Source organism: Toxorhynchites rutilus, chromosome 2 (assembly GCF_029784135.1).
Source record: "Toxorhynchites rutilus septentrionalis strain SRP chromosome 2, ASM2978413v1, whole genome shotgun sequence".
NCBI lineage: Eukaryota > Metazoa > Arthropoda > Insecta > Diptera > Culicidae > Toxorhynchites > Toxorhynchites rutilus.
Genome location: NC_073745.1, coordinates 300,017,330 through 300,031,125, shown reverse-complemented (window position 1 = coordinate 300,031,125; position 13,796 = coordinate 300,017,330). Strand labels below are relative to the sequence as shown.

General features: G+C 36.4%; 1 protein-coding gene across 1 annotated transcript in view; it reads left to right on the top strand.

Moving 5' to 3' along the window:
- Positions 1–13,796, top strand: part of LOC129766907 (serine protease inhibitor dipetalogastin) — a 209,845-nt gene that overhangs the window by 124,607 nt on the left and 71,442 nt on the right. The window lies entirely within an intron of this gene.

Genomic DNA, 13,796 nt, shown 5'->3' with positions numbered 1-13,796 from the left:
AAGACGTAGTCCTACGTCAAAAAATCTTTATTTTTCATAATCTTACACGTTATGCTTCACTGCTATTTCAAGGGATATTATTGCTGACCAGTATGACACCCATATAAAAATTTATTACGACCGCAAAGAGTTAACATGTGTAGGCAAACAAAATATGTAAAAATATATTTTTAAGTTAAACGGTTTCATTGTGATTAAACGCAATAATAATACAGGCTTGCCATTTTGTAGCGGCGACCTTTTTGGAATTATATTGCTCATAATGTAGTGTATTCTCCAAGTCGAGGCTATTCATTTGATACACATATTCCAATCAATATTTTTTTTAAATATATGATATCAGTCATTTTCTAGCTGCAGACAAACTGGATTCTTCATATTATGGAATACGCATAATAATAATGACAACATAAATAAAGGTGTGTACTAAATTCAAAAGTAAACAATCAAAAGGAAGAAAATCTGTCATTTGATTTCCATATGCGGGAGTTGCATAAAAATAAAAAATAAAGTAATTGGTCTTATTGTAACTATTGCCATCTTCAATTCAGATTTTCCATAGATAACTGTGTTCTACTAGTCAAGCCCTTCCATTTGATACCCATATTGTCATCAATACAATAATATAGTAATGAATTCTTGAAGTATATTTTATTTTTTGTAAACACATCTTTCATTTGATAAAATAAACTTACACAGATTCACAAAAAAATGATCTGGAATCTTTTTAACGAACCACAGAAAATGACGCGAACAAAAATTTAACGAAAATGTTGTCAACCTGAAACAACTTGACTTGCTAGGTTGCTTGCAACAGGTTGATTCAACCTTGTCAACTGGTTGCCCCGTGTGCGGACTCCCATTTAATTTCACATGCTTTCAATCTTCGTCAAGCTGAAGTTGGTTTTCAGTTGCCCCGTGTGCGGACGGCCTTACGTGTTTGCAAGGTCTCCGCATACTGCGAATCTGGTTCAGAAATGATGTCGGAAAAATTTAACTGTCTTTTCGGCCAAAAATGGATGGTCTCCTAGCTCAACAGATCTGAATCTCGTCGAAGGTAAATGATCAAAATGTGTCTAATTTGACCAAGTTCAAGGCAGTGATTCTCCGGATTTGGAATGAAATCCCGATGAAGGTCGTGCGTGCCGCCTGCGACGGATTTGAAAAAACGTTTGAAACTGGTCAAAACGATTGAAGGCGGTGAGGCTCGCCCTCGCACAACAATTTCACAAATAAATGCATTGTTTGATTGGATAGTACCCCAGAGCTTAGAAATGTTAACATAAATATCAAAAACAAATGAAAATATCTATAAACACACTTTTCAGGAATACATGAAACCCAATGCTGAGCAATACGTTTCGTTTGTATGGACTTCCACGCATGACGTTAATTCTCAGCGTACTTTCAAACATGTGAAGCAATGGCTGTATATTGATGTTTATCTTAGCCACCTCAAAGCTGGAAGTCTAACGCAACGATTGTAAACAGTTCTTGCTCAGAAAGGATTCTACACTGAAAACCACAATCTCTAGAATAATTCCTAGCTCTAACGTTACTTCCAATCATCATCAGTCAAGCGGACAAATGACTCCACAATAACCTATCTAACACCCAGTATCAGTGATCCTCCTCCCCGGGCACTATCAGAAATGCAAATCCTAGACGCATCCGTGGATGTACACAAGCTGCATACTCGCAGAACACACGATTAATTATCATCAAGTTTCTGGAACATTAGTCACCCAAGCGAGAAAGAGACCGGAGCGAGCGCTGCCAGAATCTACATCCTGCATTTAATCTAAGGTTGAGCTTCCCAACCCCAGATATGCACACACACCGTCAGTCAATACACGCACTCAACACACCTACACAAACTGGTGGAACCAGGAAGGTGCGAAAATCACTTATCACGCAAATCCAGTGCATCTCTCGCACCTGGGTTGAGATTTCGCGTGAGCAATCGTGCGATAGCATAGCAGTGTGTCGAGAACAAATGATGCTCATGCTGAGGTGTTTGGTTTCATGTTACGCGGCCCGTGTAGGTGTTTGGTGGGACTCAATTTGTGCATCCACTCCGTGTGTAAATGCGATATACACAATTAGGTGGACAATTGGGATGATGACAATCACACGACTGACAGCGATTTATTGCACAAGTATCAATTAATGATTGTAAACATACAAATTCACGATACCGTCGTGCGCTTGCATCTCCCATGAAGCGGCTTAGCGAATGAGCCGGAAGAAGTTTCAGATTTCCATATTTGAAATATGTATCGAAGTGTTACGTAAGAAAATGGCGTTGAGTGGATCATGAAAAGGTTTCGTGCATTCTGCGCGTTTTGCCCATCCATTTTTTTCAATTCGTTAACCCATTAGTACCCAGCGTATGAAATTAAATACGCAAAAATTCCCGTTTTTGAAAAACTGTTTTTGATGAAACTAAAGTGTTAAGTTAAGCTTTGGCGAATATGGTTTGATCACCTAAAAATCAACAAAATGTAATAACAATTATTTATTTATCCTTGGTTGGAACAGTGGAAACGCCAGTTTCATCAACATTGTAAATGTCACACGAAGGAAAACGATATTGAGCTCGTATTTCTCCCAAAGTTCGAAAAAATGAGTCGCAATTTTCTTTATTAAATAAATGCCATTAATCGAGCCACCGAGGTATTTTCTGGATTGGTCTCTTTTTCGCTTCTAAGTTCTAATCATCTGGAATAAAAAACCAAAAATTAACATAACTTGCCCCAAGCGACTTTTTCATTGAAAAAATTTAGCTGAAAAAAAATCATGATTGAAACTCGCCGGAAACAAACCGATTATGTACAATAGAGTTCCTTTATCATGTATAAAATTATTTTGTAATTTTAACTTTTCTCATAAAGTGGATAATGAAATTTAAAAAAACGGAAAAAAAATAACAAAATCGCGATTTTCCACATTTTTATTTTTCACTTTTTTTTTGTGATAACATTTTCGGCAGAGTTACCGAGTACAAAGTTTGGCCTTGTTATGATGCATCTTTAGTAAAAAGTAGAAGGCGCTACCTTCATTACAACGGGTCAAATTACCGTAATTTTGCCTCCCTCGCCAACTTGCATCCCTCTCCCCTACCACATGACAATTTAGGAGTGTTTTTGTGTCAGTGTCATTTTATCTGTCATTTTTGCTGTTTTGTTGTGTATTGAAGCTTGGAAAGTGGAGACAGCGATGTGGATGCTGGAGATAGTGACTCGGGGACGGCCCTTCCAATTTTGGCAAACAAGTGAATGTCGAGAGCAACATTGAACGAGGCCAATCACAAGAATGCTCCTCGGGCAGCAGCAAGAAGCGGAGAGCCAGACACTGGGAAAAAATTACCTTAAATTCGGATGCAGATGCAGCCGTTGTTCTTGAAGGACATTCACCTGATCTTAGTGATCTCTGCTCGAAACATAAATGGTCTGCCGTTCGGTCTGCAGGTTTCGTCGGACTAATCACCACAGAGACAAATAAGTACGCACTGCCAAAAGGAGATACAAGATTCCGTGTGACCGTACCGGAAATGTACAAATTTCTAGGAATTGAACCGTGGGACAATTATGCGTATAACGGCAGTACACGAAAGTGCTAATAAGCCATGAAAATGGTTGTTGAAGTTGAATTTTATGAAATAAAACCGTTTTGTTCGATATTCAAATGATTTCCGTTTTTGATACTGTATCGGCTCAGCGTATGAAACTTCATACGTCAGATATCTCAACTTCCAAAGAACTCCAAACCAAAATATTGCATTTCCCCCCCGTTTCGGGACAAACCTAGATGGACTAGAAAGTTTCGTGCCATATGGATCAAGTTCTTGTACACCTGGGCAGTAATGGGTTAATACACTGCGTTTCACAACTATAGAACCACTAATTTTTTCTGAGTTTCCAGAGATATGTAAGATGTCGGTTGAATTGAAGTATATAGTGTTGGATATAATAACTATCTTCATTTAAAAGACTGGCCATTTGAACTGTATTGTTGTGTTCAGGCACGAAACATTCAAAAAACTAAAAGTCCAGTGTTTCATAACTATAGAACCAGATGGATAAACTCTCACTCCTTTACAAAATTAACGTCGATTTCACATGAATTACAATAAGTTTCTAATTCGTAGGTCATCTTTAGTTCTCAATCAGTTCAAATAACCCATTCGAGGTGGTTTGACCAAGCTGCACCATGTTGTAGTGTGTATCTCGTTCTACGCAGAAGATACTGCTCGTTTAAGCTCGAAACTATGTAGTAAATACTTTTCCTACAAATTTTTCATAGGTAAATAAGCTTAGTTTTCTTTGAACGTTCATTTTTATTGTGCGCCAATATTGTTATATTCCATCACAATCAAATTAAAATCTGATTTTGTGGCGAGCGAAGAAGAAAAGGCGAAACGAAACATAATCGACTTTGTATACGTGCACTCTATATTTATTTGAAAATTGCTTCGAGTATTGGGATGTTTCGTGAAACCTCAAGTATTGGAATCAATGTTTGATATAATAAAGCTAAGACTAAAACTAAGGATGATTTGAAATTAATGAATGAGATACACATAAGCATACCTATCTCAGGACCCTCCATTGATAGATCTTCTAATTGGCCTTTTTCAAATTGACCTGGCGTTTTCAAAGTCTTGGAAGCGATGTTGACACAAGCTCCACCACTCCAGCCTTTTATGCAAGGGTGGGGTTCTCCTGGGACCCGCTTTCACAGTTCGATTTCCTTGGGAGCTGCGAGGCATCTGGAATAGATGGAAAGTATGTCCCAATTACCTTCAACTAACTGGAAATCATGCCAGGCTCCACTCAAAGTGTGACGGTCTTACCCCAACAGCATACATTTTTTAAAAAGAGACCATTTCTATTAATTTATTGCTTTAACTTAACTCGAATCCCAGTGATAGTTAACAATCCAGGGGACAAACTGTAGCACAACGAATAAGGATTTGAAACCGCGTGCAAGAATAAAAGCTTAAATTCCCTTTACCGAAAAATTACATCCGGTTGCACATTATCGGCACTCGCGTTTGTTTTGATTAATATTTTAACATTTGACGAATTACGGTGAGTCGGATTTGATACTAACATGAACAGTGCTCAAAAACATAGCTAACTAGAGTTTTCTAGTTAAACTGAAGGGGTGCCGGTCTTACCCCTAGTGACGGGCTTACCTCCAGTTTCCCTAGATGCTTAAGTTTCTGCTTGGCGATCGTTCAAAATCGTAAATACCAAACAACTTTCACTTGATACTTTGATAATTCGAGAGTAATTCAACACTTTTTCCAGTTTCATGCCATCGAATTCCAGAGAATAACAGCTCTGAAAATTGGAATAGTTCGAAACAAAACGTTATTCTCAGCTTCACTAAAGACAGTTGAAGCATGGCTACATAGCTTCAGACAGATAGTAGGGCAAATGATCTTGGTTTGTCCGATTTGGGGTGTTTTTACGCAACTTTTCTTCATGAAAACCACATATAATCGATATGAGTTTGGGTTTGTTGAAAAGCCGTTGGCGTTTTAGGCGTTGAAATTATTCAAATTTTCATGTTTTTTAACGATTTTCCTCAAAGAGGAATTATGATCATGGTTTGACCACCTCTGATCATGGTTTGTCCGGCTTTGGAAATCACCAGTTTTGAATGAAAACATTCGAATTCTCAATTAGATGTTGCATTTATCATTGCTTGAGTTTACTGTCTTCATATTGATCCATTCATAATTTAGGCTTTCTTCAGATAATTGCATTTCCTTGGGCATTTCAAAAGTGTTCATCTCAACACACTCAACATAGAGAAACTTTATTTCTGCTATGCGCGAAGGACACAATAAACAAACTGCAGCGCACTAAGCGGTTGCCATAGAAATCATGTGGACAAAACAACATTATTGAATTGGACAACTCATGATCAGAATGATGATTGATGATTGAGTTCATCAAAATGTGTTAAGGTGAAGGTGGAAGCTAGCCAAATGGCTGCCACAATGGCGCTCATTTCTTTCATCTTGTTTACGATAATTTTGCGGAACAGTGTGAAGAAAATGATCGTTTTCGCACACTTCCTATCAAGTAATATCAACCAAACTCTAATCGATTACTCACAAGATATTAAATTCTCAGCTGCTGTCGCACTGTATAGTGAAAAACGTCGGAAAACTCGAGCTAGTGCTCTGAAAGTTAAATTTTCATTTTTCAATCTTCGGCAATGGTTTTGTTTGTATTGGTTAAAGCATCGTTATTTTTTCGACACTGATGCCGGACAACATAATCGAAACAGCTATAAAAACCACTCAATAAAATTTTATTCCTGAGTCATAGCGTTTCATGTCATGAAAATCAATAGAATAAAATTGTTTTGATATCAATACAATTATTATTTTTATGTTTAATGGGTCTATAATGTAAGTTTTAGCAACATTAACATTGGGTAAGATAATTGTATTGCAGAGCTCGGAATACTGCCACGGCTGCCTATGCTTTCAAAAAAAAGTAAACGGAGAAGTATTACATTCAATCAAAATGCCTCGGCAAACGAACAGGAGAGGAAGGCTCTCCAAAGTGAATTAAGGAATTATCAACATCGAGTTACTATGCGAAAGAACTTGTTAATACCAAAAGAGCCCCAATTCGCATGTGTTATAAATTTGCTCATGTTACGCTCGCGTATAATCAGAATTTTACTTCATATGCAAATGCACCTTCTATATATATTTATATTTGCAATTGTTCATGGAAACATATCGTTCATACACTTTACTTTAGCTTTGAATTATTTTTTTTTTCAAATGTATTCAAAGACTCGAAATGATCTATTTACGTGTGCCTTGCTCTTCTCTTACAAACACTATTACCCCATTTTTAAACGTGCGTTTACCTATACTACTACAATGGCTAGCTTCCACCTTCGACCAAAAAAAAAAGTTCAATCATTTTGATCCCCTTTTCAAATTTCATATTTTCAGCCTTCTAACTGCAGGAATGTTTATGATGTTGGCCCCGTTTGCTGCCCCTAGCTGTAGAAATTTGTGTTATTTTGTCATATCAGTCATATCGGTCCCTCAATACAGATTTTTTTTATCATTTTGGACCCCTAGCCAACTAATTTCACATTTTTAATTTCTATAGTTTTGGCATAAACCATATCGTATCATGTTTTCAGGCTCCTAGCTGCAAAAAAAAATGTAAGAGGTTGTGCCTAGGACACGACCGCATTTTCGACGTAGAACTACCGAATTTTATCAATCAATCCGCTTAGTTATTTAGTTACACGTTCGTAATAGTAAACTACTTCTGTAGTAAAAATTGTAACTTAAAATTTGGAAAATTTCAAACTGCCTTTGATAAACTGATAGAGAATAATATACTTTCCTAAACGGAACATACGTCGACGCTTTATTAAATATAAAACATATTATATAATACGAGGGTTGTTCAAAAAAATAAATATCAGTGCCTCACAAATCGCGGAAAAATTAAGTTAGGACAAAAAACAAGGTGATTTTCGTAATCTACGTTTAATTTTTTATGTTGCTATTTTCACGTTTTCGTTGTTCTTTACGCTTGGTAGATAAAAAGCTAAAAGAAGAGGCAAGCTGCAAGTTTTTTTTTCCGAGAATGAGAATAATAATTGCGCAACTCGGATAGGTCTCTGCTTTCTAAAAAAAAAGTTTTTTTTCTTAGACGCACATATGCTTTTTTTCATCCTCAAAATGTTCACCCAATTGCGTAATAGTAAATCTGAAAGCGAGGGAAGTAGTGACGACGAAATAGTGCGAAGTGCTAGAAGAAACGTTTAAATATTAATTGATTAAAGGGTGTGTCACATCAAATTGCATCACGGAAAAAACTCTGTAGAAATTAAATTTTTAGGAATTATATCTTCAGCTTTCGCTTATAATTAGATAGGAGTGTATACATCACGTTGGCCATGCTTCACTGTAAATTTTTCGTAAATTTGGAAAAATGTCGTCGAACGAAAAAGAGCGTCGTGAATTAATCCTGCGCACTCATTTCGAGAATCCGGAGTTGTCACATCGGGACATCGGTAGGATGCTGGGAATCGTCCAATCCACGGTCAGCAGAGTACTAAAACGATACTTCGAGAACCTAACCATCAACCGGAAGGTGAAGAACGGCAAAAATGGATGCTCCGTCAGTGAAAAAGATCACAAGCGCGTAGTTAAGCAGTTTAGACGTGATCCGAGAAGTTCGGTCCGGGATGTCGCCAATAAGCTGAATTTGTCAAGTTCATTCGTCCAGCGGACCACGCAGCGGGGGGGGCCTGCGTACATACAAGGTTCAGAAGGCTCCTAACCGCGACGAAAGGCAAAACATGGTGGGGAAGACGCGAGCCCGGAAGCTGTACACCGAAATGCTGACGAAGCCGCATTGCCTGATGATGGATGACGAAACCTACGTCAAAGCGGACTTTCGTCAGCTGCCGGGCCTGTTGTTCTTCTCCGGAGAGGACAAATTCAGCGTTCCGGAGGAGATTCGCAAGCAGAAACTATCCAAGTTTGCCAAAAAGTACATGGTGTGGCAAGCGATCTGCTCTTGCGGAAAGCGGAGCGGAGTAAACGGACAGGTTTACCTTAAGGAGTGCCTACAGAAGCGCTTACTACCACTATTGAAGCAGCACGAGGGCCCGACCATCTTCTGGCTGGATCTCGCTTCGTGCCACTATTCAAAGGACGTGTTGGAGTGGTGCGAAGCCAACGGGGTCACCTTCGTACCAAAGGAAATGAACCCGCCAAACGCGCCGGAGCTTCGCCCAATAGAGAAATATTGGGCGATTATGAAGCAGGCCCTCCGGAAGAACCCAAAAGTTGTCAAATCGGAGGCGGACTTCAAGAGAAAATGGATTTCTGTTCAAAAAAAACTACAACCTGACGTTGTACAAAACCTTATGGACGGGGTAAAGAGGAAAGTGCGAGCATACGGGCTTGGGCTCGAAGTATGAATAAGAAGAAAATGCCAAAAGTTGTTTAATAGTTTTTATTTTACTGTCTAAAATTTTCAAAAGGATCGGTCTACTGGGCGAATTTCTACAGCGTTTTTTCCGTGATGCAATTTGAAGTGACATACCCTTCATGTGATTTTTTGATTTTGTGATTTGAGTGATTTTTCTCAAACGGTTTATTGATTTTCCAATAAGTTTGTCACCATTATATTTTAATTGGACATTTGGTTTTTCAGTTACAATTTTTTGAAAGAAAGATCAATCATTTTAATTACGCCCTTCTAAAAAGTCAGTCATAATTCAAATTGGTCATCTATATAAATAAAAATGTAAGGCAAAATCTGTTGGTAAGCGGAAAACTCGAAGAAGGAATGGTCCGATTTTAGCCTTCTTTATTGTGTTGTATTCGTCTCTTCCCATAGATCAATATAGTGGAGAGGAAGATCGGAAAATCCTGAAGGAAGGTTGGAAAATTCGGAAAATTTATTTCCCACATGTTTGAAAATTACATCATAATAAGCGTTGTTAGTCCATCCGATATTTGCGCTATCGAAATTGATCTTTGTTCGTAAGTGGAAATGGGTTTTCAGGCGAAATAACGCATTTCCATATCTTATATCTACAAATAAAAAAGAAAGGCCAAATGTGTTGGTAAGCGCAAAACCCGAGGAAGGAATAGTTCAATTTGAGTCATCTATATTTTGAATGCGTTTGAATTTGAGTCATCTATTCAAGAATGCAACATTGTGCTAATATAAAATCCGACAACACAACTTTTTTTTTCAATTCGAACACTGCGATTAGATCAACATCGTTTTTTTTTATTATTTATATCCCTTCTGTATTGTTTCGACGAATTTCCTTGATATATGCCAATAACTGTTCTCATACAAAGCGCTTGATTTCATTGTTTGATTTTTTTGATACTCAAATAACCAACCAGCTTTAATGAAAATATTCGAGAGTAGATTCACAAGTGATATTTTTACATGAATATGGAGATAATGTAAATGGAATTTGGCAGGCAATAATGAACTTCTCGGACAATCTTGAAAAGAATCCAAGAATTTGAAACAAATCGTTACTATTAATAAGACTATCATTTTTATCAATAAAAACATGTAATAGGAAATAGAAACAAACTTGAAATGAAATTTAAGCGGAAAATATATAATTTTCTTGACTTTTTTCTCCAAAACCTGTCCACGTGCAGAATAGGGGGAGGGGTATAAGAAATGTCCACGCCTGTCCACGGTGGGGTAGGGGTGTCTAAAATCATGCTTTTCCTGTCCTGGTATGTGGACAGCCCCTAATCTGCATATACAGATTCTTGGCCAGAAAAAAAGCTGTGGCAACACTGGCCGTGCGTGTTTCTATTTGTGTGATATCAGCATTAGGAATGAATGAAGTCCGCTCGCTTGACCTTGAAAATCCTTCCAGTAATGCATAGCATATCGAACAAATCTTAGGGACTTTTCGATTCGATTGGTATAAAATACGTCAAAATCTGTTCGAAGCAAAAATAGTTAGGGGTAGTGGGGGCAAAGTGGTCACCTGCTTGTTTGGTAGTATAACTATTGACTATAGATGCCGTATTGATAGTCACCTTATGTTTGAAGAATTTAATGACTTTTGAGTCACCCTGTACTTCAGTAGAGCTGTCGCATGTCAAAATACAAATAAAAACAGAAATTACTCTCTAGATAGCCATTCGGCCGTAGCTCTGTGCGCATGGTATCTAAGGAATTTCTCGTGAAATTTAGTTTATTTAATCTGATGTATTGGACAAATCATCAGTTTGGACGACTGTTCACATATTCTAGTAGAGGTGAACAGATATTTTGTTTAATCTCAGCGATTAATTAACATAGAAATTATTTTGATGTTTGGGGGCAAAGTGGTCATAGGTGAATAACAACTTACAATGTTCTGTTTACTAAAGCTGATATACCTCATCACATTCTGCTTTTGAAGAAGATCTTTTTGTGGCTTTGACCCTTGATGAATATGCCACTCCAACTAAACCAAAACTCATTATGCGGAACGTTATGTGTTTTTTACTACGTTGTTGTATGAAAGAGAAAGTTTTTAATTGGGACTTTAGGTGAATACGCCAAGCTTATTTCATACATGTAGCTACTATATCAAATATGATTTGAACAAATTTGGACGAAAAGAACGCATAAATCTATCCTATTTAGCTTGATATGTGCGGGTGACCACTTTACCTCCATTAGCATTAGCATTGAGCAAGTTGCACAATATCGTAGGTGGTACGAATTCAGAACTGTTAAGTTAAAAACTAGCCTCCATCCGTTGCTGATGATTGGTAATATCTCTTAGATGAAGGCATGCTTTCTCCAACAGTAAAGAATTGCCCTGGCCACGTCCTTGCAACTGCTAAGGAAAGGGAAGGAATGTTAGTTCGACATTTACTTAAGAGAGATGCAGAGAACTCTACGACCTCTCATAAATGTCTCGGGAAATTAGGAATGTGTTAGTAGGGTAGGTAAGCCATAGGATACACTCAGCCGGTGTTACTGGCTTAACTTGTTATTACTATTACTATTACTATTACTCTTACTATTACTCTTACTATTACTCTTACTCTTACTATTACTATTACTATTACTATTACTATTACTATTACTATTACTATTACTATTACTATTACTATTACTATTACTATTACTATTACTATTACTATTACTATTACTATTACTATTACTATTACTATTACTATTACTATTACTATTACTATTACTATTACTATTACTATTACTATTACTATTACTATTACTATTACTATTACTATTACTATTACTATTACTATTACTATTACTATTACTATTACTATTACTATTACTATTACTATTACTATTACTATTACTATTACTATTACTATTACTATTACTATTACTATTACTATTACTATTACTATTACTATTACTATTACTATTACTATTACTATTACTATTACTATTACTATTACTATTACTATTACTATTACTATTACTATTACTATTACTATTACTATTACTATTACTATTACTATTACTATTACTATTACTATTACTATTACTATTACTATTACTATTACTATTACTATTACTATTACTATTACTATTACTATTACTATTACTATTACTATTACTATTACTATTACTATTACTATTACTATTACTATTACTATTACTTGTGGTATCTGTTGAAGGAATTTGTTAATAAATTGTAGGATGTTACGAATGCGCCTGAAAGGCGTTGTCTTAATAGAAGCTGTATGATAAGAATCAGTTAGTTTAATTTTGACATTGATAAAGGAAAAATCCGCGGGAGTAAGGGAGTCTCTGTAACCCTCTCTATATCTTCATCATAATAATTATATACTCCAACTGGTGTTTAAATTATAATAAAGAATTACCGCAAGATTGAGTAAAATGCCCCAGATATAAGGGTAATACCAAAAAGAAAATATAAATAAAAATTGAGTAGTAAAATTATGCAAATTTATCGGTGAATTGCGGTTAATGGATGTGTGAAAATAAATCAATCTAGAAACTAGATACAATACAGAGTGTGGGGACTAATCACCTAGAAACAGAAAAGAGAATCCAGTCAGTCTCATTCTTCTCGAACAAAATTATCAACACTCAACAAGGAACATGCTCCACATGAAGGAGGAAATGAAATCTTGAAATAAAGTTATATTGTGAATAAATGTTAGTATATAATGAATAAAAAAAGTATAATACAGTAGAACCCCCATTATCCGCGAGCGGATTACCCGCGGTGCGGTGCGGTATTTCGCGGATAATCGGGGTTCTACTGTATATAGTAATATTGTTATATAATATAACATTAAAATAAAAAATAAAAATATATATATATATATATATATATATATATATATATATATATATATATATATATATATATATATAATACACCAACTGAAACCTTTAAGGGGGGATCCTGGGCTGGAAGTCGAAAAAAATTAATTATATTTGCATTCCTGGGCAGCCCATGCCCACTGCGATACATGAATTCGTTGGAAAATTACAGCCAAAAGTATGAGGTCACCTCAAGGAACATACTATTGCTGCGCGAGCCTTCATAGGCGTTTCATTCGAAACGATGTTTTTCAGCTGGTGCCATCGATATCTCTACCGATTTGGCAGGCAATCTACATCAGCATGCAAAAATGAATTATCATAACCGTTTTTTTGAAATACAACCCCTTCAATTTCCTATGAGCCTCCAAACAGCGATCCTTCATGAAAAACATCTCATTTCCAACAACAATGGGTGCCATTTTGGCAATCATTCGAACTTTCAAAGAACCCTATGTAACGCTTCAGGACTTGTCCCAAGATTTCAAATTCATTGGAATTCGCTCCGCGACACTCCACCGCATCAGAACCGATTTTCAGATAGCATCTACGAATCAATTAACAGCTTAATAATAACCATTCCTGCACTCAAAAAATGGAAACATCTTCATCTTCATACATCTTCAAATATACTTCAAACAACACCCAAAACACCCGAACACTTCGCTCAATTTCCAACATCCGATAATAAAATCATGAAAATTAATTATTTTTTTGCCCTCCAGCCGAGGGTCTCCCCATTGAATTAAAAAAAAAATTTGATACTGATGATTTACATTAATATGGAGGAAACCCCGCGGAAGGGAGAATGCTTCAACTATATCTTCTCCCGCAGATACAAACCTCTACACCTCTTCATCTTAGCAGTTATATGTTAAACTTGATTTTTGAAACACAAGTGGAATTTATTGGAAAACT